At 50.8% G+C, this 27,310-nt stretch overlaps 1 protein-coding gene and 1 pseudogene across 3 annotated transcripts in view; both read left to right on the forward strand.

The window, feature by feature from the left end:
* The window catches only part of LOC146808752 (cell adhesion molecule CEACAM4-like), a 508,058-nt gene that overhangs the window by 276,035 nt on the left and 204,713 nt on the right, over window positions 1–27,310 (forward strand). The window lies entirely within an intron of this gene.
* Window positions 146–1,561, forward strand: LOC146808753 (uncharacterized; annotated as a pseudogene).

Below are 27,310 nucleotides of genomic sequence, written 5' to 3' on the forward strand. Positions count from 1 at the left end.
TATAATTTTAAAAATGAAACAAGCAAAGCAGTTAATCTTTAATAAATGTTTTTAGAAGAGATTTAAAAAAGAATCAATAAAAAAAATCTCTAAAATTGGATTCAAACTTACTTTTTTTACCTATATTTTATTTTCATTTCAGATAATGTCAACAAATAAGACAGCAAATTACATTACATCAAGGAAGGGAAACCGCCTCCTAAAGCATGCAGGGTACATTTATTGCAAGGAGCGACTAACAGAACCAAGGTGTCATTGGAGGTGTGTGCAATACTACTCAATCCATTGCACAGGCAGAGCGGTTACTCTGGGTGACTCTGTCTTAAAAACCACAGACCATAACCACTCTGCCTCTGCAATGGAGACTGAGGTGAGAGAAACAATTAATGAGATGAAGGAAATTGCAAGCACCTCCAATGACTCCTGTGGTTCCATTTTGAGGGAGGTTGCACAACATGTCGCAACTCATGTTGCCAGCAGTATGCCCATTATACCCAATCTGAGACGAATTATACAACGCCAAAAACAGGCAAGTAACCCACAAAGAGTTACACCACAAACCTTCTCTGACATTCTAATTCCTCCTGAACTCTCACTTTCTGTTTCTAATGAACCTTTTTTACTGCATGACAACAAAAACCCACTGAAAAGAATCCTTATCTTTAGCACACCCTGTAATCTAGTTAAGTTAGAGAATAGTGATGTTTGGATGATGGATGGCACGTTTAAAAGCACGCCCCATCCTCTCACCCAAATATACACCATTCATGCTAAAATTAACAATACTGTAGTCCCCTTGGTATACACTTTGCTACCTGATAAACAATCCACAACTTACACTGAACTTTTAACAGTGTTAAAATCAAAAACTTCCAACAAAAGTCCTAGGAAAATTATAATGGATTTTGAAATTGCAATGATTAACGTTATTTACAAAACGTACGTGCATACCCAAATTCAAGGATGTTTTTTCCACTTTTCCCAGGCATTTTGGCGTAAGATACAAAAAAAATCCTTAGTTGTGGATTACGTATCGGATAGCAAACTGCAATTTGAACAAAAAAAACTAACTGCACTTTGCTTTGTTCCTCCTGATAGTGTAGACGAATACTACACTGCAGTTACAGAATCAGACTTTTATACCACAAACGAAGACAAATTGGCACCCTTACTAAATTATTTTGAAGACACATGGATTGGGCATCTAAGCAGGTCGGCTCGCAGGAGGAAGCCACGTTTCCATGTGGAGTGGTGGAACTGCTACTCGACCTGTTTAGAAGGAGGAGCAAAGACAAACTATGCCATAGAGGGATGGCACAACTCCTTCAATCATTCAATTGGCAAATCACACCCAAACTTTTATCATTTTTTGGAAACTTTGAGGAAGGAGCAAAGTTAGCAAGAAATGAGAATGTCACAAGCATTAACAGGTAGTCTAAACCCACGAATTAGCAAAAAATCAATGGAAATGTCTGAAAGACTATTGGGAACTTTACAACATTTTTCGTTGTGTGTGGCTTCAGACTACCTGGATAATGTTGCACACATACTACATTACTAATATACACTAGACTTTTACTTTCCTGTTTTACCCTAAAATATCTCTCCTGTTTTAATTTGCATTTTTATAAACATAGTAAAAATTATGAAGTCGGTTCACCTTACCTTTGATGTTTTCTTTTTTCTAGTCTTCATCTGTGCAATCCAAAATTTTTTGTCCATGATTGTCTTTTTTCCAAACACAAATCCACTTGCAAAGATCCCATAATTTTTTTATCCCAAAAAAATAAAAATTGCCAATATCTTTTTCTTCCAAACATTGAGGTGCCGATTCAGATCCGTTAAAAAAATTTACCGTCCGAATCGTATCCGTATTCTTTTTACGTACGAATCATACAAGTACCGTATAAACTGAGAAGTACGATTCGTACGTGAAAAATACATACGAATTGCGTCGGAAAAATGGTCCGAGAGGGAGCCGGAAATGTTTACGTCCGAATAGCGTCGGGAAAAGTGTCCGATAGGGAGCCGGACATTTTTACGTGCAAATCGTAAAACAGAAGTCCGAGCGCGCAAGGACGATCCGTACCGCCCGTCCGAATACACAACCGCATGTAAAAGGCCCCGTACGGAGCGAACGCTGAAGCCTACATGTACACGGGTAAACTTGTGCCTGAATACAAGTCGTACAGCCCCACTCACCCCGCATATGTCAGCACCGTACCCCCGTATGTCAGCACCGTATCCCCCTCCTCAAGGTACCCCAACACCGTAGCACAGCCCCGCACCTGTACGCACCGTACCCCAACACCGTAGCCCAGCCCCGTACCTGTACGCACCGTACCCCAACACTGTAGCACAGCCCGCACCTGTACGCGCCGCACCCCAACACTGTAGCACAGCCCGCACCTGTACGCACCGCACCCCAACACCATAGCACAGCCCCGCACCTGTACGCACCGTACCCCAACACCGTAGCCCAGCCCCGTACCTGTACACACCGTACCCCAACACCGTAGCACAGCCCGCACCTGTACGCGCCGCACCCCAACACCGTAGCACAGCCCCGCACCTGTACGCACCGTACCCCAACACTGTAGCCCAGCCCCGTACCTGTACGCAACGTACCCCAACACCGTAGCACAGCCTGCGCCTGTACGCGGCGCACCCCAACACCGTAGCACAGCCCGCACCTGTACACGCCACACCCCAACACCGTAGCACAGCCCCACACCTGTACGCACCGTACCCCAACACCGTAGCACAGCCCGCACCTGTACGCGCCGCACCCCAACACCGTAGCACAGCCCCCACCTGTACGCACCGTACCCCAACACTGTACCCCAGCACCCTCACCCAGCATCGCGTATGTACGGACCGTACCTACGTGAAAAAGACTCGTACAGAACCAGGACACTGTAAAACAGCACAAGGAGGGTCAATTCGACTCGCACAACACCACAAAACACGTCAACATGACAAAATACATCTCTATGACTGACCTGCCACATCCAAACAGCCAAACAGAGGACCAAATCACAACCACCTCTTATAACACACCCACCACAAATTCAAACACAGCCACACCCACAAATGGACCAATAAAAAGGGCCCACACACACAAAACAAGAGCCATTACAACAGACCCACTGCTCACAGACACCACAGACAAACAACTGCACCTTACTCACACCTTAACTACACCTTCACTTACACACCTTCACACAACCTCCTTCACAAACACCCCCTCTTCACCTTCACACACACACCGTCACATTCACACCCACACACCCACAACCATCCACACCCACACCCCACACCATGCCCACTGACAAGAATCCAAAGTTCACAACGGCGCAGCTGGAGCTCCTTGTCAACAAAGTCATCAGAGTCGAGCCACAGCTGTTTGGAACATTGGTCAGACAGATCAGCATAGCCCAAAAAACCAGCCTGTGGCAGAGGATCGTCAATAAGGTGAATGCTGTTGCGCCCATCCGAAGGACCAGGCATGAATGCCAAGCCAGGTGGTATGATCTGCACAGGGCAGTCAAGAGGAAAATGAACGAGGAATATGCCCAGAGTAACATCACTGGAGGCGGGCTGCCCCGCAGACCCGCACATTACTATCCCTGGGAGGAGAAGGTGATGGCCACGCTTCCGCCGGTGGGAGTACACAGAGTCGAAGGAGTCGCAGAGCCTGGTGAGTACACAAACAACTCACGTAACATGGGGGAATGGCATCCACACCCCAACTACAACAAATGCACTCACCTACCCCAAGCCCTCAATGCACACAACCACACCCTAAAAACCACACTCATGCCACTAACGTCTCCATTCCCCATTCACAAATAAAGGCAATGCCATGTCCCAGGCCACACCAACCACAAACCCAAGACTGGATGTCCGGGATGCTGGGAAGGTGGGGCTCACACAACACATTGTGCAACTCAGAAACAGGCACCGATGCCCACAGCCCATATGGCCTAGGTACATACCCATGCACCATGCCCAATGCACAGGGACTGGCAAAGTAATGACAAGGTAGCTGACACTTGGCCCTGCTGTAGGCAGCACAAGGCCCTCCTGTGACCACTGTACACTCAAACAACAACTCCACTAGCTCACATACCCAGCACAGGAACTCACACACACTGTCATGCCAGCATGCACCATGAGGGGACAGACACATCACCTGGGAGACCCAATGACAAATCACACTACACACAACAGCAGGCCTGGTCACACACACCCCCTCACACAAGCACACACCCCCGGGGCAGGCAACGGATTTACCCACTCTCACAATGGACATGTGACACAACAAGACCAATCCATAGCCAAATAAGCATCCCAGCCAAAAATCTACTGGCAAACACTCAGGAGCACATACCAATCTGTCCCCCGCAACATGCCCATCCCCAAGTGTACATTGAGAGGAATGCTAGGCACATACAACCACCTGGAGGAACTGTGACTACTTGAATATGTATGAAACATGGATGTGGCATGAAACAGCATTAACATTGTCTCTCTCTCACACACAGGGCAACGTCATCGACCTCCCCCCAACAATGAGGGGGAACAATCACAGTCCCAGGCTCAGCGTGAAGATGATCACACCGGCAGCGACGACTCTCACCACTCCGTGGATGACCCCGACCAACCTGGCCCCTCTGGTGCCCAAGCCCCTGCAGCACCTGCGTCAGGTACAACTGTGCCAACCCCGACCCCCATTCCTGCCACATCCCAGGAGACACCCAGGAGCCCTGCTCGCACCGAACAACACAGCCAGTCTGACCAGGAGGGACAAGGTTCTCCGAGCACCCAGGAGGAGGCAGACGACCACGCTAATGCCATCCCTCAGGGGTCCCGTAGACCCGATGTGCCCACAACAGCAGGCCAAGCTCGTGTGGGCAGGGGTGGTGGGAGTGGAGGTAGGCAGAGGCGAGAACCTGACCAGCCAGCTGAGGGAACCGGTATGGCACACATGCGCCACATCTTGGACACATACCGGCGTGACACCAGGGGCATCAGCCAGATTGTGTCGAGCCTCACAGACATCTAGGGGACCCTCAATGAGATGAAGAACCTGCAGGCTGAGCAACATGCCAGTCAACAACACCAAGGACGGATGGAGGCAAGACTGGCTGAGCTCCTGGCGGTGCAAACGGACATGAGCCGTTCACTCCGTCGGATTGCCGACAACATGGGCAACCCTCCCTGTGACACCAGGCGAAGACCAGCACCAGCCACAGGGAGGGAGGAGGAGGAGGAGGATTCGTCCGACGGAGCATCACAGACATCATCAAGGCCTGCATCTGAGGGTCCCCGGAGGAAGGTGGATTGTCCACGGAAAAGACCGTGAGAGTCAGCGGACCATCCACATCTCCCAGGTCACCTGGCCTGGCACCTGGCCCTCTGGCGCAACAGCACCACCTCCCCCAATGACATTCTCTGCCACATGGACTTGCTGGTCACTGTCTGACCAATGATGACCAACACTGTGGTCTGGACTCTGATGACTCCAACTGACAAGGATGCCATCTCCCCCTGTGAACTTTGGATTCAATGCACCCGGTAGAGCACCTTACTTCATCCACCAAAAGACTTACCCCACCAAAAATAAATACTTAATTTTGTCATGAGATGTTGCTGTCATTTGGCATTATTCACCAACATATTTGTGTGTAAATGTCAAACTATGCCTGAGTGTTGAACTAACTCCACACATCCATACCCTGGGATCGGAGTCTGGTACAGGACACACATGGGTCACAATGTATCGTTCAATGCAGACATGGAGCACAATACTCACCTGTGATGGCCTCAAGCTGCTGAGGGGGTGCTAGGGAAACTGTGAGGACACACCTATTTGGAAGAGTAACATTAAGGCGTAGAGGTCATGCCTCATTTGGAGGTTCCCGGGGAGGGAGTCCCAGGTATGTGTTCCCAGGTGGGAGAACTATGTCCTGCATGCAGGAGTATGGTGGATCAGAAGAATGGTGGCCAGGTCAAGGTTGGATGCACGGAGATGGCACTACGGGGTCTCGGATGACAGTGGTACAAGGTTGGTTTTGGGTCAGGGTTGTGGCCTGTCTCCTGAGTGTGGGTGAGGAGTCTGAAGGTCATCCTGCAGCACACAGTGATCCATTGCAGCTATCTCTGCTGGGCAGTGATGTGGCTGGGGCACGGGATGTTGACGCTGAGGTGTGCAGATGCAGCCTGGATGTGGACAAGTGTCCCTGGATTTTGGATGTGGCTGCTCCATAGAGGGCAGGGCAGTATTTGACATGGATGTTGTCGTGGACCTGGGGGATGGTCCGTCTTACCTTGGAGTGGATCTATCTGGGGATCATGTGCATAATGCTGAGGGTGTAGCAGTGTGAGGTACAGATGCTGGTGATTACCATGGCAAATTAGAGCAAGCAATCCATGATGCACAACATCTTGTGTGCGTGGACACTGGGTGCCTGTGCGGGGCTTGTGTGGGTGGAACACAAGCAGTTGAGCCAGCTGTAAGGGGACAATCCTCAGATGTTGACCTCAGTCCTGTACAAGTCCAGCCTCAGGTGGCTGCTGTTCTGCCATTCATCTATGGATCCCATGCAATCTTGAATATTGGAACTGGAAATGTCTGAGTCCTTGGTGAGGGTGAGGAGTGCCTGGCTGTCAATGGCATACGAGTTGATGATGAGGTTGTGTGGGCATGTGATGGTGGATAGTGGGGTCCAGGACACATTGTAGATTGACACGCTGAAAGATGATACCTGTGCCATGTGCCTCATGACGAAAGCATACTACATGCAGAAACCTTGAGTCCCACTCCCATGGACTTGCAGGGGTACAGATCCGGTGGGGAGTAGGAGGGACATGACCTGGTGGGTGTGACAGGTCCTGGAAGGTGTGGCAGCGCTGTGTAGGCAGTCGGAGTTGCACACTCATCATGCAAAGGTGTTGTGTGTGCGCTGAGTGCATGCCTGAGAGCAGGCGCGAGATGTGTGGATGGACCTTGCTTGGAGGGTGGCTGCAACATCACACTGTAGTGTGATGTGGGTCATGCAAGGACCTGAGGGTCGTGCAATGTGCACGTTGCATGTGCAGATGGTCCAGCCTTTGGTACCGCGTGGCCGCAACTGTGGCACAGACAAGCCGAAGACAGCCAAATGAATGTGTTGAGGGAGGAAGGGAGGAGCACCTTTGATGTGTGTGTGTTGCCAAATCTGGAAACTACGTGTGCCCTTGCTGCAGTGGCTGCAACAGCAGGCGGCATGTCCTGGGAATTATGCCACAATATCCACACAAAGACTAGGATGTCAGAAAGGACTACTGCAACAGGTGTATGTCAAGGAAGGAGTTACCGGTTTGCAATGGCACACCCAGAGACAAAGGATGCACAATCACCAAAGATGACTGACACCGGATCATGAAACTGAAGGCCGAGCTGCGCACAGGAAACACACCCCAGAAGGTGTTGATGGTCCGTGGGGGGGACTAACATGCCAAAACACATACACAGCCATGGACATCATGCACAATAGAGAATCAAATACATGAAGAACAGCATGCAGGTTGCTAATCTACACATAGACTCATATGCACAATCCTTGACAACCATTCCAGAGATGCCGCATGCACAGTGGCAAGAGACCTGCATTGACAGAGATGAGGCACCTTGGAGGCTGAGGAACACCTTTATTACTCAGGCTCACACCTATGCAAAAGCATCAACGTTAACAGACTCACAGGTCTATTGGATTAACATGTGAGACCTACACCGGACACCCCCTTTGCACCACAGATGCTGTAAATCCATTGTACTGGCACACAAGTGAAGGGGTTGAGCCAAACATACCCTGCTGCACACGGAGAGGCTGCAATTCCCCATTGAGCATCATATGGGGATGTCCCGCAATATGTCCAACCGTAGCCTCCCGTATGTTTCAGAGGGAAGTTGTACACACATCGATGCCTTCATCACAAACCCCAATCCCATAACAGATGACTGTCACGAAGTGTGACTATCAATTCATGTGAGTCATGCCACATGTCATGTGCCCCATGGTGAGTCGACATGTATGCATAGTAACATAACCTGCACAGGAGCAGTGCCCACACATTACAAACAACTACCACACCCAAAAAGCCTTGCTGCAATCCTTACCCAAAGGAGAATTTTCACCATGTCCGTGCATGTAACGCTGATTCAGTACACGTTGCATTACTCATGAGGAATAGCAGGAGCACAACGATGCCACGAGCAGACAGCATGCGCAACTACCTGGGGATGAGAGACACACAAGAAGTCAGGAAAAACATAGTCATCCACATGCATGGTCATGTACTCTACATGAATAAGGTTGACACCATGCCAGTTGTCAATTGAGTGTGTCAGCTAAAATGTGTGGTATGACATCAGCACTCGAGTGACACATCAGCACACACCTCAAAGTCACATAGCATACAGTCAGCTGGACACACACATTGCAACACATGCCACACAAGGCTCAAAGCGTGCACACTCAGACCCAGGGACTCACCATTATGAGAAGAAGTTGATTATGAGCTGACTCCGGATGTCCTCCTCCTCCTCTTCCTCACTTGCCTCATGACCAAGGCCGTCATCCTCCACGGGTGGATGTTCCTGCTCATCGGGATCCAGGATGAGTGGCACAGCTTTCTCCACTGCCATGTTGTGCAGCATGCAGCACACGAGGAAGATTTTGCAGACCTTCACTGGTGCATATGGGAGGGACCCGCCGGTCTTGTGGAGGTACCGGAATCGGCTCTTCAGGAGGCCAAACGTCCTCTCAATCACTCGCCTGGTCTGCCCATGGGCGTTGTTGTAACGGTGATCTGCAGCTGTTCTCGGTTTACGGAGAGGCGTCACCAGCCATGGCATGTTGGGATATCCAGAGTCCCCTACATGGACACATCATGTAAAGAAGTGGGTCAGGAGATGCCGTCACATACTAAGATACCGCAGAATACTGGACAAACAGAGTCCACTCACCAACAAGACATGCTCGTTCGTTGTGCAGCTGCAGCATCATTTTTGGCACCCTGCTACGCCTCATGATGTAGGCATCGTGTGCTGACCCTGGAAAACGTGCACAGACATGGGAAATCACCATGTTAGCAAGACACACCACAAGGGCATTAATGGAGTGGTAATGTTTACGGTTACGGAAGGCTACCTCCTGTGCCTGTGGTGGCACCAAAGCCACACGTGTCCCATCAATGGACCCAATTACATGGGGCATCCCTCCCAGGGCATAGAACTCACCCTTGATACCTGTGAACTACTCACGAGTTGGAAAATGGATGAATTCATCCAGGTGCTCCAACATGGCTTCTAAAACATCATGCAGGACACGGCTGAACATGGTCTGAGACATGCCACCCACATCAGCTATGGTCAATTGAAACGTACCGGTGGCAAAGAAATGTAGGGCTGACATCACCTTCATCTTGGGGGTCAGCGCAGTTGGATAACTGTGTCGCGGTTGGAGGTGTGGTGCCAGCCTGTTTGTGAGGTCCACAATTAACCGTTGGGGGAATCGGTAGCGGCGTATGCAGTCACGTTCCCTCATGGCAGCCAAGTCTGGCATTGGTCGGGGGAGAGGCGGTGCCCTGCAGAAAATTGGAAGGAATAACGAAGATTGAGTACATTACTACACCAATGTCAATGAACTGAGCACATGTTCAACAGCTAATACACATATGCCACATACATCCTGCACACGTATGCCAGCCAGGTGATACTCTTACCAAGAGCCAGCTACAAACATGGATTGTCAAGGTCTATATGACATGCCATGAAAGTAGCTGTGGGCCAGTGTGAGTGAACAGCCAGACACATTACAGGAGTGACATACATCCACATATGTGCATTTGAAGGATGTCATCTCATACAGACAGCTGCCGGCAAGCTAGACGCACAGGTCACATGTCATGGAAAAAGGATAGACCACACACCTTGCCATGAAGGGGTACATGTCAAATATGATCACACAGACATTGAGACTACGCAGATATGTCCTAAGCTTGCAAGTCCCTGTTAGATGCATACAGACACACGTCATGTGTAATTCCACATGTGTCCTGGTGTGCATAATAGTGTGACATGGGCATCTACACACAGACACATGTTGGCTGCAGCTACAGCAGATGCCGTTGAAGGAACACCAACAGCAAGATCATGGGAACACATGACACACACATGACATAGTCACATCGTGGCACGCTGGTAGTGAGATGTCAAGTGTCATCATCCATGTACCTGGCATCAGGGGAAATTTGCGGGTGTTGGGGACTGTGCCATGCCAGTGATGCAGTGCTTGACAAGTTTGAAATACATGCACACATGTAAAAGGTGTGAAGGGGAAGTGCGCCACATGGTGCCCCATCACACATGACATGTGTACACAGGTCATCACACAACTATTGGGTTAAAACATGAGGAGACATGTGCCAGCTCACTGCCTGACACACCTAGGCCCTATACATGATGCACTGCACTGACAATGACTTGATGTCCATCCTTGTGCGAGTCATACACCTCCATTCCTTTCCTGTGCGCCTCCTATCACCAGTGTAAGCTGTGAAACGCACCGTACACACGCTCTGAGGGCGTGTGTACGGTCGTATCACAATATGGGGTTTGGGTAGGAGTACGCGTGTGTGCAAGGACGTACACACATACGTGTACACACTGGTCCTATCCCCATGGTAGTGTTGGCGTAGGCGTACACCATAGAGATACGGCTCGTACAGGCGTATGTACGGCCTGTGGCACTATGGCGTATGCCTACGGCAACACTACCATAGTGCTACGGGCCCTACACACGCGGGTATGGCCCGTAGCACTAGGGTAGTGTTGGCGTAGGCATACGCCATAGAGATACGGCTCGTACCCGCATATGTACGGCCCGTAGCACTATGCCGTAAGCCTACGGCAACACTACCATAGTGCTACGGGCCCTACACACGCGGGTATGGCCCGTAGCACTAGGGTAGTGTTGGCGTAGGTGTACGCCATAGAGATACGGCTCGTACCCGCGTATGTACGGCCCGTAGCACTATGGCGTAAGTCTACGGCAACACTACCATAGTGCTACGGGCCCTACACATGTGGGTACGGCTCGTAGCACTAGGGTAGTGTTGGCGTAGGCGTACGACATAGAGATACGGCTCGTGCCCACGTATGTACGGCCCGTAGCACTATGGCGTAAGCCTACGGCAACACTACCATAGTGATACGGGCCCTACACACGCGGGTACGACCCGTACACTAGGGTAGTGTTGGCGTAGGCGTACGCCATAGAGATACGGGCCGTACATACGTGGGTATGAGCCGTATCTCTATGGCGTACGCCTATGCCAACACTACCCTAGTGCTACGGGCCGTACCCGCATATGTATGGCCCGTAGCACTAGGGTAGTGTTGGCGTAGGCGTACGCCATAGATATATGGGCCGTACATACACGGGTACGAGCCGTATCTCTATGGTGTACGCCTACGCCAACACTACCATAGTACTACGGGCCGTACCCACGCGGGTACGGCCCGTAGCACTAGGGTAGTGTTGGCGTAGGCGTACGCCATAGAGATACGGGCCGTACATACGCGGGTACGAGCCCTATCTCTATGGCGTACGCCTACGCCAACACTACCCTAGTGCTACGGGCCGTACCCGCATGTGTAGGGCCCGTAGCACTAGGGTAGTGTTGGCGTAGACGTACGCCATAGAGATACGGGCCCTACACACGCGTGTATGGCCCGTATCACAATGGCGTACGCCTACAACAACACTACCAAAGTGATACGAGCCCTACACACGCGTGTACGGACCGTATCACTGGAGTAGTGGTGCCCTAGGGGTATGTGTGGAACGCACCGTACCTGTGTGTGGATAGTGAAATTACATAGGGGACACATGAGGGACGAGTATAAGGGCCTAAATGCATGCTGGCTGTCATGGAGACCGAGTTTCCAGTTCAAAATTTTTCATCAGGTGGCCAGCAAAAGTCGGTTGGAGACAATATACTATGTTGCAAAGTGGTTGTTTACTTGACATCATGCTCAAATTTTGAACCATGCAAAGGCCCTCACTGGGGCAGGTTTAAAGGGATTGGAGGAAACGTAGGATGCAAATGAGATTGACCAATCACTCTGTACTTCTGTAAATGAAACAGCCCAGCAAGGGAGATATAAGGCAGCCAGGACCCATGAGAGAGCACTTGCCTGCACAACCTTTCATTCCACACCACTGCTGCTGCTCGTGATTCCTCTGGCACCATGTCCAGGTCTGTGGAGAGGGCCCAGCCTTTCACCCAAGAGGAGAATTAGGCGTTGCTGGACGTTATCTTCCCACAGTACCCCTGCCTGTATGGGAGACCAGGGGAGCAGGTGAGTGCTGACTCCACTAGCTGTGACTGTGCCCCTTTTTTGTGTGTCACTTCTGGCATTGTGTCCAGGTGTGACAGACATGCAATGTTGTTCATGGTGGGTCCCAGGGGGGGGAATGCCTTATGTCTCCCATGCAGAGCCTGATGTGGTTCATATCTGCACTCCTCACTTGCATTGTGCTTACTGTGACAATCACTGCATGGTGCATGCCACATTCAGCCTGGCTAATCCTCTTGGGAATGTTGTTTCCATAGTCCTGATGTGATTCTGTGGTCCCCCCAGTGTGACAGGTGACTGTACCCACAGATGTGTGTGAGTTGAGTGTACCTGTGGTGATAGTGTCCAAATGATGTGTACGGCCCCTGGACATTGGTGTGTGTGTAAGTCCCCTGTCATGTGGGTGAGTGTCTATGTGGAGTGTTGCACCCCAGCTGCATGAAGGATGCATATGCCCTACCCATCTGATGTGAGCAGGGAGCCGTGCTGTGTGTCTGACGTGCTGAGCTAGCTCCACACCTGTGACTCCCCCCAGTCAAGTGGCACATGTGCAGAGTGATGTTTGTTCCCACAGTTGCCAATGGCAGGTGATTGTCCTGTGCCTGTGTGTGTCTGTGTACTCCGCTGAGGTTGCGTCAGTGGCCTGGGGCATGTGACTGCTTTGAGGTGCTGTCCATAATCCTGGTGTTGCTTGTGATGCACAGTGTGAGCCATGATCATTGATTCTGTCGCACCCCTCATGCCACCTGTGTACTTTAAATGCCACGTAGTGCATTTGGCCTTCCCCAGAGGATAATGTCCCTATGACAAAGGTGCAATGATTTGGCTGCATACTATGCCCTGTTCAAACAAGCCCAATTGTTCTACTGTGTGTCTCTGTGATATGGAGCAGGTGTATTGATGTTGTCTCACTTTGTCATCCTCACAGGTAGCCGCCTACGCCAAGGGTGAGATTTGGAAGCGGGCCGTCAGGGCCGTGAGGTCGGTGGAGGGTCGCAGTCGGCGCCTGGCCCAGGTGAGGAAACGCTGGCAGGATATCCGGTGCTGGACCAGGAGGATCGCCCGGGTCCTGCTGGGGGACTCACCAGAGGGCAAGAACCGCGGGCGCCGGCGCCTGACCCACCAAATGAAGCGTGTCCTGGCGGTGGTCTTCCCTGACATGGATAGGCGGTTACAGGAGAAGCAGCAGCAGGAAGGGGGTAGGAACATGTGTGTTTATTGTGTGTCACCAGCTTTTGGAAGTGTTCAGTCGCCTGGATACACTGCCAGGGTTTATATGTGCAGTGCATATCCTGTGTCCCAAAGTCAACCGGTCCTGTTCTTCCTCCCTTCCCCTCCTTGACATGTGTTCCCTGGTCTGTGTGTAGTCACTCTTGCACAAGGTAATCTAGGCTGGCAGTTAATCCAAGTGCCCAATGCTTGCAGCATCATGTGTGGGGGTGGTCTGTGACATGTGTTGGGACCTTGCCTGTGCCCTGTCCAGTTAAGTCATTTGGGGGTTCATGATTGTTGGCACTGATGCAGTCTCAACATAGGAGTGTGAGGCTTAAAATGAACTGCCTTGCAGCATGCATGACCGATGTTGTGGCCTCAGACATGATGTGCATGAGGGGGAGATATGCATAGTGCGGGGACGGTTGCTCCTGTTGCAGTCAGATCTATCCAGGACCATGGAGCAGTGTGGCCACTATAGTCCCCTGAGACACCTTTTCCTAAGAATCATGTGTGTCATCCAACACTGTGGACATTCTCAGTGTCTTCAGCATAGGTTGTCCTCTGTGGCATTGTACCCTGGCCTCATTTGTATTTATGTAAAGTGTGCTACATGTGTACACTGTACAGGGTGACCCAATGTGGCTTGTGCATCCTCACACTGGCCAGTGCCTGTGTGTCTGTGTACAACTATCTGATGATGGTTGTTTGTCAATAATATGTGTGGTCAGCCCCACGAGGGGTAGTTAGAGTGCAATTAGGCTTTAATGGAGCCCATTAATGTGATCCCTGATTAAGAGGTGTAAGTCCTTCCTCTGTCTCAATCACATTGTCTCAGGTAGGGGGGGGGTTTGTGCGGGCAAGGCCTACATGTCCAAAGCTTATGTCTCCTTGCCAGGTCTGGCCTGTGTGTGATGATAGTCGGAACAGACACTCAACAAGTATTGACCCAGTCATGTTGTGCAGGGTTTAATGTTTGTGCTTTGCAGCATGTGTCAAAAGTTAAAAGACATGGTTCCTGCTCATCCATTTTTGGCAACGGTGTGTGGTCCAGATGCTGTGCTCGACTGTCCACAGACACTAGCTTCTATGTATAATTCGATATCAAGTTCTTTGCTGTTGTGTCATGCTCTCCATTGTTTCAAAGTGGCATGGTGGGTCAACCAACTGTGTAGTGCAGGGCCTACATATGTGCGTAGTATTGTAGATGTTACTCATGATGCTTTTCATGCTATGCACTGTGACCTATGTAGTTTGGACTCATGTGTCATATGTATACAGGTGTCTGATTATTTCCTGTCTCTTCACCTTACCCACAGCATCGTCGGGGGTCACCGAGGGAGACACCGGCACGGACGTGGAGGATGGATCCAGCACCGGTGCCATCAGTGCTGGGGAGTCTGGCGCAGCAAGTGGCACGGAGGGCAAGGGGAGTCAGGCGGAGGACCTATCCAGTCCCAACACCGACTATGACGCTGACGGGTCCAAGGCTGAGCTCCCAGAGGGGGCGGAGGCGGCTCCCACTGCTGAAAGCAGCAGTACATCTCTCGCCGCCCCCTCCATTCCCATCACCGCCCTCCCACTTGCTCGGGTCCCTTCTGTCCCTCCTTTGTGCGAGGCACCGCACCCCCTGCCCCTGTCTCCCCTGCTGCCGTCAATGCCGAGTCTGTGGAAATCCTGCGGCAGTTGCAGGTTGGTCAGACATCGCTGCTTTATGTCCTCCATGGCCACACCAGACTGCTGACACAGATGGTGTCGTACATGGAGGGCATGTCAGCAGCGATGTCTGATCAACGGATGTTGCTGAGGTCCATGGACTCGTCACTGACGGCAGCAGTGGGTCTCCTGCAGCGCTCCGTCCCCCCCTACCCCTGCACCATCCACACTTCCCACTCCCATGCCTGTCCCAAGCACACCCAGACATCCCCATGCACTCACCCCACCAGACACAGGCAGCACACCAACAGGGAAGGCCAAGCGCACACCTCCAGTCACGCACACACAGGGGGAAGTAGGCACACCCACTGGGTCGGGGGGCAAACGGCAGCCACGCAGCCACAGTGGGAGTCCGCAGTCCTCACGACCCACTTCCTCCAAAACCACTCCCCTTAGCTCCCCTGCCCAACAGTCGGACAAAGAGTCCTTCATGGCCAGTCTGTCCCTCAGCCCCAGTGTGACACCACCCCGCAAGCGGTCGAGGAAGTCCCCAGGCAGGGGTGTTGAGTCCCCCCCCCTGTCCACACCCTCCCCCAGTAGCGCTGCAACCCATCCCTCCGACCCCCCCCCCCCCTCCTTGGGGCCTGTGGTTCCTTCGGGTGCAGGGAGACGCTGGCAGACCTTGCAACCGTGTGCAGTGCCATCCTAACCAGCACCTTTGGTGCTGCCCCACCCCCTGTGGTGGAGTCGTCCGTCCCTGCACCCACAACACCTACGCTTGCCCCTCCTGTCCCTGTGGTGCCTGGTCCTTCCCCCCCACATGATGACCCCCCACCGTGGATGGAAAGGAACTGTGAACTGTGCAGGCAAGCTAGGGGAGACGCGTCCCAATGTGTCCCCCCCCCCCCGGAATTCGCGTATGGACTGGCCTATGGGCCTTGTATATAGTATACATTTCAAATCCTATCTTTTTTATGCTGAATAAAGCATTTTGTTTTTCATTTGCACACAAATGCTTTTCTGGTATTGCTGTTGGTGCTGCTGCTCCCTGAGTTGGGGAGGTGATAATGTGTTAGGTGTCTGGGAAATGTTGTAGTGTGCTGCTCAGGGGGAGGACCCTGGTATCTGCGTGCCATCACAAGGTCTCTGCAAATAATCTTTGGTCATGTAAGCTCTTACTGTATGGTGACATTGTCCCAAGGAGTGTTCCTTCCTCTGTGGCACCTGACTTCTTCCCTGCAGGGTGTTTCCCAATTGTTGTGCTGACCTGTGACTACAGTTCCTTGCTGTGTGCGGGATCCCTTCAACTTTGCCCATGCCTGCTCAGCAATGTCTACGCCTGCAACGTCTGTGCCATCCTTGGTAGTCACTGTACTTGTGTATGGAGTATGTTGCCATGGCTTCGTGTGGACATGGTCCCTTTTCCGCACTATGCATGTGTGTACTCCCAGCCTAGCACACATGTGTTACTTGTTCTGCAGGGTATTTGGGCACCTGACTAACAATTGTGGTCATTGTATCTGTGGGTACTCCACCCTTTTCCTTCCATGGGAGGCAACAACTTGTTGGCTGCCCCAGCACCTGTACATTCCTATCAGTCCTGGAATGTGGGTGACAGTGTGTGTTGCCTTAGGCTCTCTTAGTTTAGTGGGGTTTCACATGAGGATACAGTCTTGTTGCATGATCTCAGTGTGTGTATTGTGCTGCCACCGCCAGGGGTGGGTATGCATGTGTAATTTGTCATCACACTCACATGTGGTGTGTCATGCAGTGGGGGAAGGACATCCATCCTCATGGGAGTGGGACACTGCTGTCAGTGATGTGTTGTCATGGCACTATCAACATAGTTGCACATTGTGGACGCCTTCATGCACCCATGGAGTTTTGCTAATGGGAGGATGATGTACACACCCCCATGTCTCTGTCCACTGCTGGGAGGCCTCTGCACCCACCCCTCATTTGTCTGGGCACTGCTGGGAGTCCTCTGCACCCACCCCTCATATGTCTGGGCACTGCTGGGGGTCCTCTGCACTCACCCCTCATATGTCTGGGCACTGCTGGGAGTGATAGGCACCCACCCCTCATATGTCTGGGCACTGCTGGGAGTGATAGGCACCCACCCCTCATATGTCTGGGCACTGCTGGGGGTCCTCTGCACCCACCCCTCATATGTCTGGGCACTGCTGGGGGTCCTCTGCACCCACCCCTCATATGTCTGCGCACTGCTGGGAGTGATAGGCACCCAGCCCTCATATGTCTGGGCACTGCTGGGAGTGATAGGCACACACCCCTCATATGTCTGGGCACTGCTGGGAGTGATCGGCACCCACCCCTCATATGTCTGGGCACTGCTGGGGGTCCTCTGCACCCACCCCTCATATGTCTGGGCACTGCTGGGAGTGATAGGCACCCACCCCTCATATGTCTGGGCACTGCTGGGGGTCCTCTGCGCCCACCCCTCATATGTCTGCGCACTGCTGGGAGTGATAGGCACCCAGCCCTCATATGTCTGGGCACTGCTGGGAGTGATAGGCACACACCCCTCATATGTCTGGGCACTGCTGGGAGTGATCGGCACCCACCCCTCATATGTCTGGGCACTGCTGGGGGTCCTCTGCACCCACCCCTCATATGTCTGGGCACTGCTGGGAGTGATAGGCACCCACCCCTCATATGTCTGGGCACTGCTGGGGGTCCTCTGTGCCCACCCCTCATATGTCTGGGGACTGCTGGGGGTCCTCTGCACCCACCCCTCATATGTCTGGGCACTGCTGGGAGTGATAGGCACCCACCCCTCATATGTCTGGGCACTGCTGGGAGTGATAGGGACACACCCCTCATATGTCTGGGCACTGCTGGGAGTGATAGGCACCCACCCCTCATATGTCTGGGCACTGCTGGGGGTCCTCTGCATCCACCCCTCATATGTCTGGGCACTGCTGGGAGTGATAGGCACCCACCCCTCATATGTCTGGGCACTGCTGGGGGTCCTCTGCACCCACCCCTCATATGTCTGGGCACTGCTGGGAGTGATAGGCACACACCCCTCATATGTCTGGGCACTGCTGGGAGTGATAGGCACCCACCCCTCATATGTCAGGGCACTGCTGGGAGTGATAGGCACACACCCCTCATATGTCTGGGCACTGCTGGGAGTGATAGGCACACGCCCCTCATATGTCTGGGCACTGCTGGGAGTCCTCTGCACCCACCCCCCATATGTCAGGGCACTGCTGGGAGCGATAGGCACCCACCCCTCATATGTCTGGGCACTGCTGGGAATCGTCTGCACCCACCCCTCATATGTTTGGGCACTGCTGGGAGTCCTCTGCACCCACGCCTCATATGTCTGGGCACTGCTGGGAATCGTCTGCACCCACCCCTCATATGTTTGGGCACTGCTGGGAGTCCTCTGCACCCACGCCTCATATGTCTGGGCACTGCTGGGAGTCCTCTGCACCCACCCCTCATATGTCTGGGCACTGCTGGGAGTGATAGGCACACACCCCTCATATGTCTGGGCACTGCTGGGAGTGATAGGCACCCACCCCTATGTCTCTGTCCACTGATGTGGATCGTAGCACGACACCCACCCATCCACCCACACGCTCTGAAGGCTTGGGTACGGGCTGTATCCCAAATGTTGGGGTGCCGTAGGGGTACGGCCCGTACCCAGGCCTTCAGAGCGTGGGTACGGGTCGTATCACGCCTACCCCTACGTCACCCCAACATTGGGGGTACGACCCGTACCCAGGCCTACAGAACGTGGGTACGGGCCGTACCACCATTGTTGGGGTGACGTAGGGGTATGGCCCGTACCCAGGCCTTAACAGCGTGGGTACGGGTCGTACCATGCCTAGCCTTACGTCACCCCAACAATGGTGGTACGGCCCGTACCCATGTTCTGTAGGCCTGGGTACGGGCCGTACCCCTATGGCATCCCAACAATGGTGGTACAGCCCATACCCACGCTCTTTAGGCCTGGGTACGGGCCGTACCACCATTGTTGGGGTGACGCAGGGGTACGCGTGGTGCGACCCGTACCCACGCTCTTCAGGCCTGGGTACGGGCCGTACCACCATTGTTGGGGTGACGTAGGGGTACGTGTGGTGCGACCCGTACCCACACTCTTCTGGCCTGGGTACGGGCCGTACCACCATTGTTGGGGTGACGTAGGGGTACGGCCCGTACGCAGGCCTTCAGAGCGTGGGTACGGGTCGCACCACGCGTACCCCTAAGTCACCTCAACAATAATGGTACGGCCCGTACCCAGGCCTGAAGAGCGTGGGTATGGGCCGTACCACCATTGTTGGGGTGCCGTAGGGGTACGGCCTGTACCCTGGCCTACAGAACGTGGGTACGGGCCGTACCACCATTGTTGGGGTGACGTAGGGGTAGGCGTGGTAAGACCCGTACCCACGCTCTTCAGGCCTGGGTACGGGCCGTACCCCCAATGTTGGGGTGACGTAGGGGTAGGCGTGGTACGACCCGTACCCACGCTCTTAAGGCATGGGTATGGTGCGTACCACAATTGTTGTGGTGATGGGACGCGTCCACGTCCACTTCCGTTGTGGCGGGACGCAGGCCTTAGTGGACACGCCCCCCCCCCCCCGAGTGACCAGTCCCTGGAGGTACAGTATGTACAGGGCATGTATACATTTTGCCTTGGGTGGGGGTTATGTTTCCTGCCCCTGCCCCCCACCTTTGCCCCTGGGTGTTGTTCTGACCTTCTGCGGTGTCAACGTCGGTTCCTGTGCACCAGGTCGTAGGCTATGAGGACCGGGATGACACGTAGGATGGGGTCCATGGCTGTCCGTCGCGTACAGGTGCTCCATCCTCGCGTCGTCCTTAATTTCCCGGCAGTTTTTGGCTCCCGTAAATAATGCTACGTGCGGAGTGATGTAGGCACGAATCCTACTTGCTGGTTCGTAAAACGCTGCCTAACTCCGTCCGGACGTCACGTACACGGTGTCCCGGATCAGAATTGTGGGTATATTTTAGCCGGTCGGTGTTTTGTACGAATTGTACGGAAATGGTATTTCTGTACGAATCGTACTTGCGGGTTTGTAAGGTGGTTTTCCCGGGTACGAGTCGGACGGAGAAAACGCTCCGTACGACGGTTCGTACCCGGGTTTTACAGGATCAGAATCGGCACCTATGTCTTCTTCAAAGTACTTTTTCATAAGTAGGAAGCCATTTTAAATGCGTATACGTTCGAAAAAAAGTAGTAACAAAAAAAAAAATTCCAAAGAAATTCCACGAAATGTAAAAAGGTCGATTTTCCACGTGCAAATCCATAGGTATATCTTCTCCTGCTCCAGATTGTTTATAATACAAATATTCCAATTTTATCGAACGTTCTTAAATAAATTTCCAAAATCGAAATCCTTCTGAATCTGCAGTCCAAGTCAATAATATAAAAATCCAAAAAAGCATAGATGTAAATCCAAAAAAAATCCACAATGTCCAACCGGAATCCAAAAAAATCCAAATGACGAAAATCGTTCTTTTTTTTTTGCTGGCTTTGTTAATTTCCAAACATTTTATCATTTTTTCTTTTCCAACACTTTTTAGATTTATAAAACCTTTCTAGATCCTATTTTTTTTAAACAAACAATTTTGAATGGTACACGTGACCCGACATGGGCATACTCTAACAACATACTTCGTGACAAGTTACGATAAAACACAGTAATCTCATTTATTACATCTACAAACCTCCCTCGACTCTCCTTGCAATAATAAACACTCATGTTCTTGTATATATGTATTTTAAAGTTTCTTACCTGAGCGCAGATCTCCCAAGCTTCTGCATTGTCCTGCGACGCTACTCAAAATGGCTGCCTTCAAGTTTCACGTTTACGCGTAAACGTCATCTGGAGCAACAAAAACGAAAAACTGACTTTTAATTTTTTGTTTGTAATATAATTATTATTATTGTTTTAAATAATTATATGCCTAATATATAATTTCTACATTTTTTAAGCATTAATATGCTTTAAAAACTACAATTATTTTTTTAATTTTTTTAATAATAAATTAAATAAACAACGCAGCTTCGCATTTATTTAATCATTGTTTAACTATTTAATTTTAACAAACTACTACTTTTTAAACATTGCAATATCCTTTAAATCACTTACTTACCGTTTATCTATTCATTCCTGCTTGTATTCACTCCCGCGATCCACTTCAAATGAACTTGAATTGCATTGACGCGGCAGTCTCAATGTGAACTAGTGAAATAAAAGAAGGACAATTATTCCGATTCACTTCAATGGCAAAGCGTGGGAAAATTTCTCAAAATTACATTTTGGAATTTTTGTAATATATGCAAAATTTTAAAAATAAATATAAATCATAGTTTCTATTAATATAATTATTTTAAATATTATAATTTATGTCATAATGCATTGTTTTATTTTTCTTCTAATTTAACTCCAGCAGTGTACATCAGTAGGGTAAGTGCTGGATAGTGTAGGGGTACTAATTACTATTCTTACTCCAGGGGGGTGCATCAGTAGGGTAAGTGCTGGATAGTGTAGGGGTACTATTTACTATTCTTACTCCAGGGGGGTGCATCAGTAGAGTAAGTGCTGGATAGTGTAGGGGTACTAATTACTATTCTTAATCCAGGGTGGGTGCATCATTAGGGTAACTGCTGGATAGTGTAGGGGTACTAATTACTATTGTTACTCCAGGGGGGTGCATCAGTAGGGTAAGGGCTGGATAGTGTAGGGGTACTAATTACTATTCTTACTCCAGGGGGGTGCATCAGTAGGGTATGTGCTGGATAGTGTAGGGGTACTAATTACTCTTCTTACTCCAGGGGGCTGCATCAGTAGGATAAGTGCTGGATAGTGTAGGGGTACTATTTACTATTCTTACTCCAGGGGGGTGCATCAGTAGGGTAAGGGCTGGATAGTGTAGGGGTACTAATTACTATTCTTACTCCAGGTGGGGGTACGTCAGTAGGGTAAGTGCTGGATAGATTAGGGGTACTAATTACTATTCTTACTCCAGGGGGGGTGCATCAGTAGGGTAATTTCTGGATAGTGTAGGGGAACTAATTACTCTTCTTACTCTAGGGTGGGTGCATCAGTAGGGTAAGTGCTGGTTAGTGTTGGGGTACTAATTACTATTCTTACTCCGGGGGGTGTATCAGTATCGTAAGTGCTGGAAAGTGTAGGGGCGGCAGACCCGTAAGCAGAGAATCGGCCAGGGAGCAGGGTTCAATTCCCGACACGGCAGGGTCGTGGACCAGGGTCAAAACAGACTCGATAATTCTCGCCTCGGTACCTACTCTAACCAGGAACACACTCGGCAACTCTGGGCATTAAGCTTGCCTCATCTCTACAACGGCCCCCCACAGACGCCAGGGATGCCTGGTTTCACCTTGGAGATACCCAGAAAGGGACCATCTCACAGGGATAGCCAGGACGGGTTCCCCAGCGGTCTACAGCGCCACGACGCCTCAGGGCAGCAGTGCGCTTTACAAGTCTACAACATTTTACAAGTCTACAACACAAGTGCTGGATAGAGTAGGGGTACTAATTACTATTCTTACTCTGGGGGGGGCATCAGTAGGGTAAGTGCTGGAGAGTGTAGGGGTACTAATTACTATTGTTACTCCATGGTGGGTGCATCATTAGGGTAAGGGCTGGATAGTGCAGGGGTACTAATTACTATTCTTACTCCAGGGTGGGTGCATCAGTAGGGTAAGGGCTGGATAGTGTTGGGGTACTAATTACTATTCTTACTCCAGGGTGGGTGCATCATTAGAGTAAGGGCTGGATAGTGTAGGGGTACTAATTACTATTCTTTCTCCAGGGGGATGCATCAGAAGGGTAAGTGCTGGATAGTTTTGGGGTACTAATTTCTATTGTTACTGCAGGGGGGTGCATCAGTAGGGTAAGTGCTGGATAGTGTAGGGGTACTAATTACTATTCTTACTCCAGGGTGGGTGCATCAGTAGGGTAAGTGCTGGATAGTGTAGGGGTACTAATTTCTATTCTTACTCCAGTAGTGTACATCAGTAGGGTAAGTGCTGGATAGTGTAAGGGTACTAATTACTATTCTTACTCCAGGGGGTGTGCATCAGTAGGGTAAGTGCTGGATAGTATAGGGGTACTAATTACTATTGTTACTCCAGGGTGGGTGCATCAGTAGGGTAAGTGCTGGATAGAGTAGGGGTACTAATTACTATTCTTACTCCAGGGGGGTGCATCAGTAGGGTAAGTGCTGGATAGTGTAGGGGTACTAATTACTAGGCCTGGGCGGTAAATTCCGTTCCGTTCGCGGAATTTGTGAAATTTGGGTAATTTCGCGTTCCGCGGAGAACGCGAAATTGCAAAAAGAATCTACGTTCTGCAACTTCGAGAAATTTTTTGCTTGTTCGCGTTCTCAATATGCGTGTTCGCGAGATATTTCACCCCGAGCACGCAAACAGCGATCGCGAACCGGAAAAAAGTATCGCGAACAAGCAATTCCGCGTGTTCGCGGAATTTCTGCATGTTCGCGGAGATTTTTTGCCGTTTCGCGGAGATTTGCGTAACGCGATTACGCAAATTCCGCCCACCCCTACTAATTACTATTCTTACTCCAGGGGGATGCATCAGTAGGGTAAGTGCTGGATAGTGTAGGTGTACTAATTACTATTCTTACTCCATAGTTTTTGCATCAGTAGGGTAAGTGCTGGATAGTGTAGGGGTACAAATTTCTTTTCTTATTCCAGTAGTGTACATCAGTAGGGTAAGTGCTGTAGAGTGTAGGGGTACTAATTACTATTCCTACTCCAGAGCGTGTGCATCAGTAGGGTAAATGCTGGATAGTGTAGGGGTACTAATTACTATTGTTACTCCAGGGTAAGTGCATCAGTAGGGTAAGTGCTTGATAGAGTAGGGGTACTAATTACTATTCTTACTCCAGGGGGGTGCATCAGTAGGGTAAGTGCTGGATAGTGTAGGGGTACTAATTACTATTCTTACTCCAGGGGGGTGCATCAGTAGGGTAAGTGCTGGATAGTGTAGGGGTGCTATTTACTATTCTTACTCCAGGGGGGTGCATGTTATGTTAATAGTTTTTATGTTATTAGTTTTTATAAGGCGCGCAGCTGCCCCAGCCAAGGGGCGTCCCGGCGCCTGATCAGGTACCACAACACAACAAATCGATACTAGTAAGGGAAAAGGAGGGAATCAGTCAGCGATTGGGAACAAAAAAGTTTTTATGGCGCGCCTAAAGGAAGTAAGACTGTTCAGGGCTCGTATATGGACAGGAAGAGAATTCCATAATCCTGCTGCTAATACTCTAAGGAGCGCCCTCCCATCCTACTCAGTCTAAACCGTGTATTGACCGCCAGATGGAGAAATTCCGATCTAAGAGACCGCGTAGGAACATAGGAGGAAACAAGCTTAGCGAGGGCTGGAGGAGAGGAAAGCTTCAAGATTTTAAATGTCAGGCAAAGAGCCTTAAATTTAATTCTCTGTCTGACCGGCAGCCAGTGAAGGGAGGTCAAAACTGCAGAGACAGAGCACTGTCTAGGGAGGCCAACAATGGCACGCGCCGCGGCATTCTGCACCCTTTGCAATCTAGTAGCCTCCGCCTGATTCACTCCGAGCAGCAGCGCACTCCCATAGTCCAGCCGAGAAAGAATGGAGGCTTGGACCACCAGTTGCCGAGTAGGGGGGTCGAAGAATTTGAGGACCGGTCTCAGTCCTCGCAGAATACCATAACAGGTAGCTGCAACCTTCTTCGTGTGGCTGGTAAAAGAGAGTGTAGGATCCAGCCAAACCCCCAAGTTCTTAACTTCGGCAGCTGGGATGGGAGTCACCCCCAATTCTGGAGGCCACCACTGGTCTCCCCAGAGCTCCGCCTGCTTACCTAAGATCAGGACCTCGGTTTTTTTGGCATTTAACTGCAAACAGTTGGTTCGCATCCAATTTGCCACGGCTATGAGTCCTGCACGAAATCTGGAAGCGTTCACCTCGGGGGCACCGCTGAGTGTCACCGCCAGCTGCGTGTCGTCAGCATACGATGTCATGGTTAGGCCACATTGTCTGACGACAGCAGCCAGAGGTTTCACATATAGGTTGAATAAAGTGGGGCTCAACGCAGAGCCCTGCGGAACCCCCAGCCCCAGTGGGTGGAAAGAGGACTGACAAGGTGGAATAGCCACTTTAAAAAACCGGTCCGAAAGGAAAGAGCGAAACCATTGGAGAGCAGTCCCCTCAATTCCCACTCCCTCCAAACGCCGGATCAGAATGTCATGAGACACCGTGTCAAACGCGGCGCTCAGATCTAACAGGAGGAGCGCCGCTGTCTGCCCAGCATCCAGCACCGTTCGCAAGTGCTCGGTCATAAAGAGCAGTGCAGTTTCGGTGCTGTGTTGTGCACGAAAACCATTCTGGCTCTGGTCAAGAATGTTATTTCGAGAAAGGTGGGCAGACAAGATGGAGTTCACGTGTGCCTCAGTAACCTTGGCGGTCCAGGGCAGGAGGGAGATGGGACGGTAGTTTTCTGGCAAGAGGGGGTCAAGGTTAGGCTTCTTTAAAATAGGGCTGACCACTGCCTGCTTCCAGTGAGAAGGGACCACGCCCGATGTGAGCGATAGATTGATCAAATCCAGTAAAGGCTCACGACATAGAGGAGGAAGAAGTCTGAACAGCTCTGGCTTCAGCGGATCTAATGGAGAAACAAATTTAATTTTGAGGCTCAGAGTGTCGAAAACCTCGTCAGACATTACTGGCAGGAAGGACAAGGTTTCGTGAACCGTAGCCATCACACCAGTTTGCTCAGCACCGGGCACAGATGACGTAAATCCTCGGTAGATCGCCTGCACTTTCTCCACGAAAAAAGATGCCAAACTTTCACAGTGAGAGTCCGTGCGGATTTCCACCGAGGTGGCCCGTTTCCCCATAAGGTCTTTAAGAACCTTAAAAATTAATTTAGACGGGTTGGGGCTATACTGAAACTCAAAAGCATAGTATGCTGCCCGGGTTTGACAGATTGCCCTATGATAAATCTTAAGCTGGGCAAAATACGAAGATTTTAGGGTGGGATCAAAGGATTTCCGCCACGCCCTCTCAGCTTGCCGGCACGTTCTCTTAAGATCGGCAAGAGTATCATTATACCATGGGCTGGGAACTTTAGCATGGCATTTCGACCAGCGCATCGGTATAAGAGAGTCAAGGACGGCTAGGACCCAGTTACAAAACTGCTCGTATCCTTGTTCCACGTTCAGCAGATTGCCCAGGGGCTGCGCCTCCAAGATCTTATAGAACTCCTCCAGTTTGAGCTTGTGCCAATTTCTTTTAAGGATCAGTCTATCCACAGGTATAAATTGAGGGTCATCTATAGGGCAAGAAACTTTAACCAGCAGATGGTCCGACCAACCTTCCACCATCGGGTCAGAGACCCTAACCCGCTCCAGTGTGGTAAAGAAGGGGTCAAGGATATGACCTCCAATGTGGGTTGGGGAGGTAACTAGCTGGGTCATTTGCATGGCTTCAAGGTCCGCTAGCAAGGTATTAATAGGTGTTGATGACCTCTGATCAAAATGGATATTGAGGTCACCTACGATGTTAAAATTGGCACATCTCGGAGCTAAAGAGCTGACCACGTCAGTAAGAGCGGCCTTGAAGACAGTGTCATTCCCTGGCGGACGATATATAAGCATACCACTAAGTGTAAACTGATGACTGAAAGCTACCTTAAAAGAAGCGCTCTCACACGCTGGTAAATCAAGAGCTTTCCATTCAGCCGGGAAGCAGGATTTTATCACCATAGCTATGCCACCCCCTCTAGAAGTGCGATTAAGAGTGAACACTGTATAATTAGAAGGGAATGCCAGATTGATTATTGCAGTATCCGCATCCTGAAGCCAAGTCTCAGTGAGGAAGATAAGGTCAGGAGAGTCCTTTTCGATGATGTCACGTAAGCACTGATGGTGCTTGACCAACGATCTCACGTTCAGACTCCAGATGCGAAGTACACGCTCAGAGATATTAGTACATGTATTAGGGGCATTCCTTTCTA

Source organism: Triturus cristatus, chromosome 7 (assembly GCF_964204655.1).
Source record: "Triturus cristatus chromosome 7, aTriCri1.1, whole genome shotgun sequence".
NCBI classification, from domain to species: domain Eukaryota; kingdom Metazoa; phylum Chordata; class Amphibia; order Caudata; family Salamandridae; genus Triturus; species Triturus cristatus.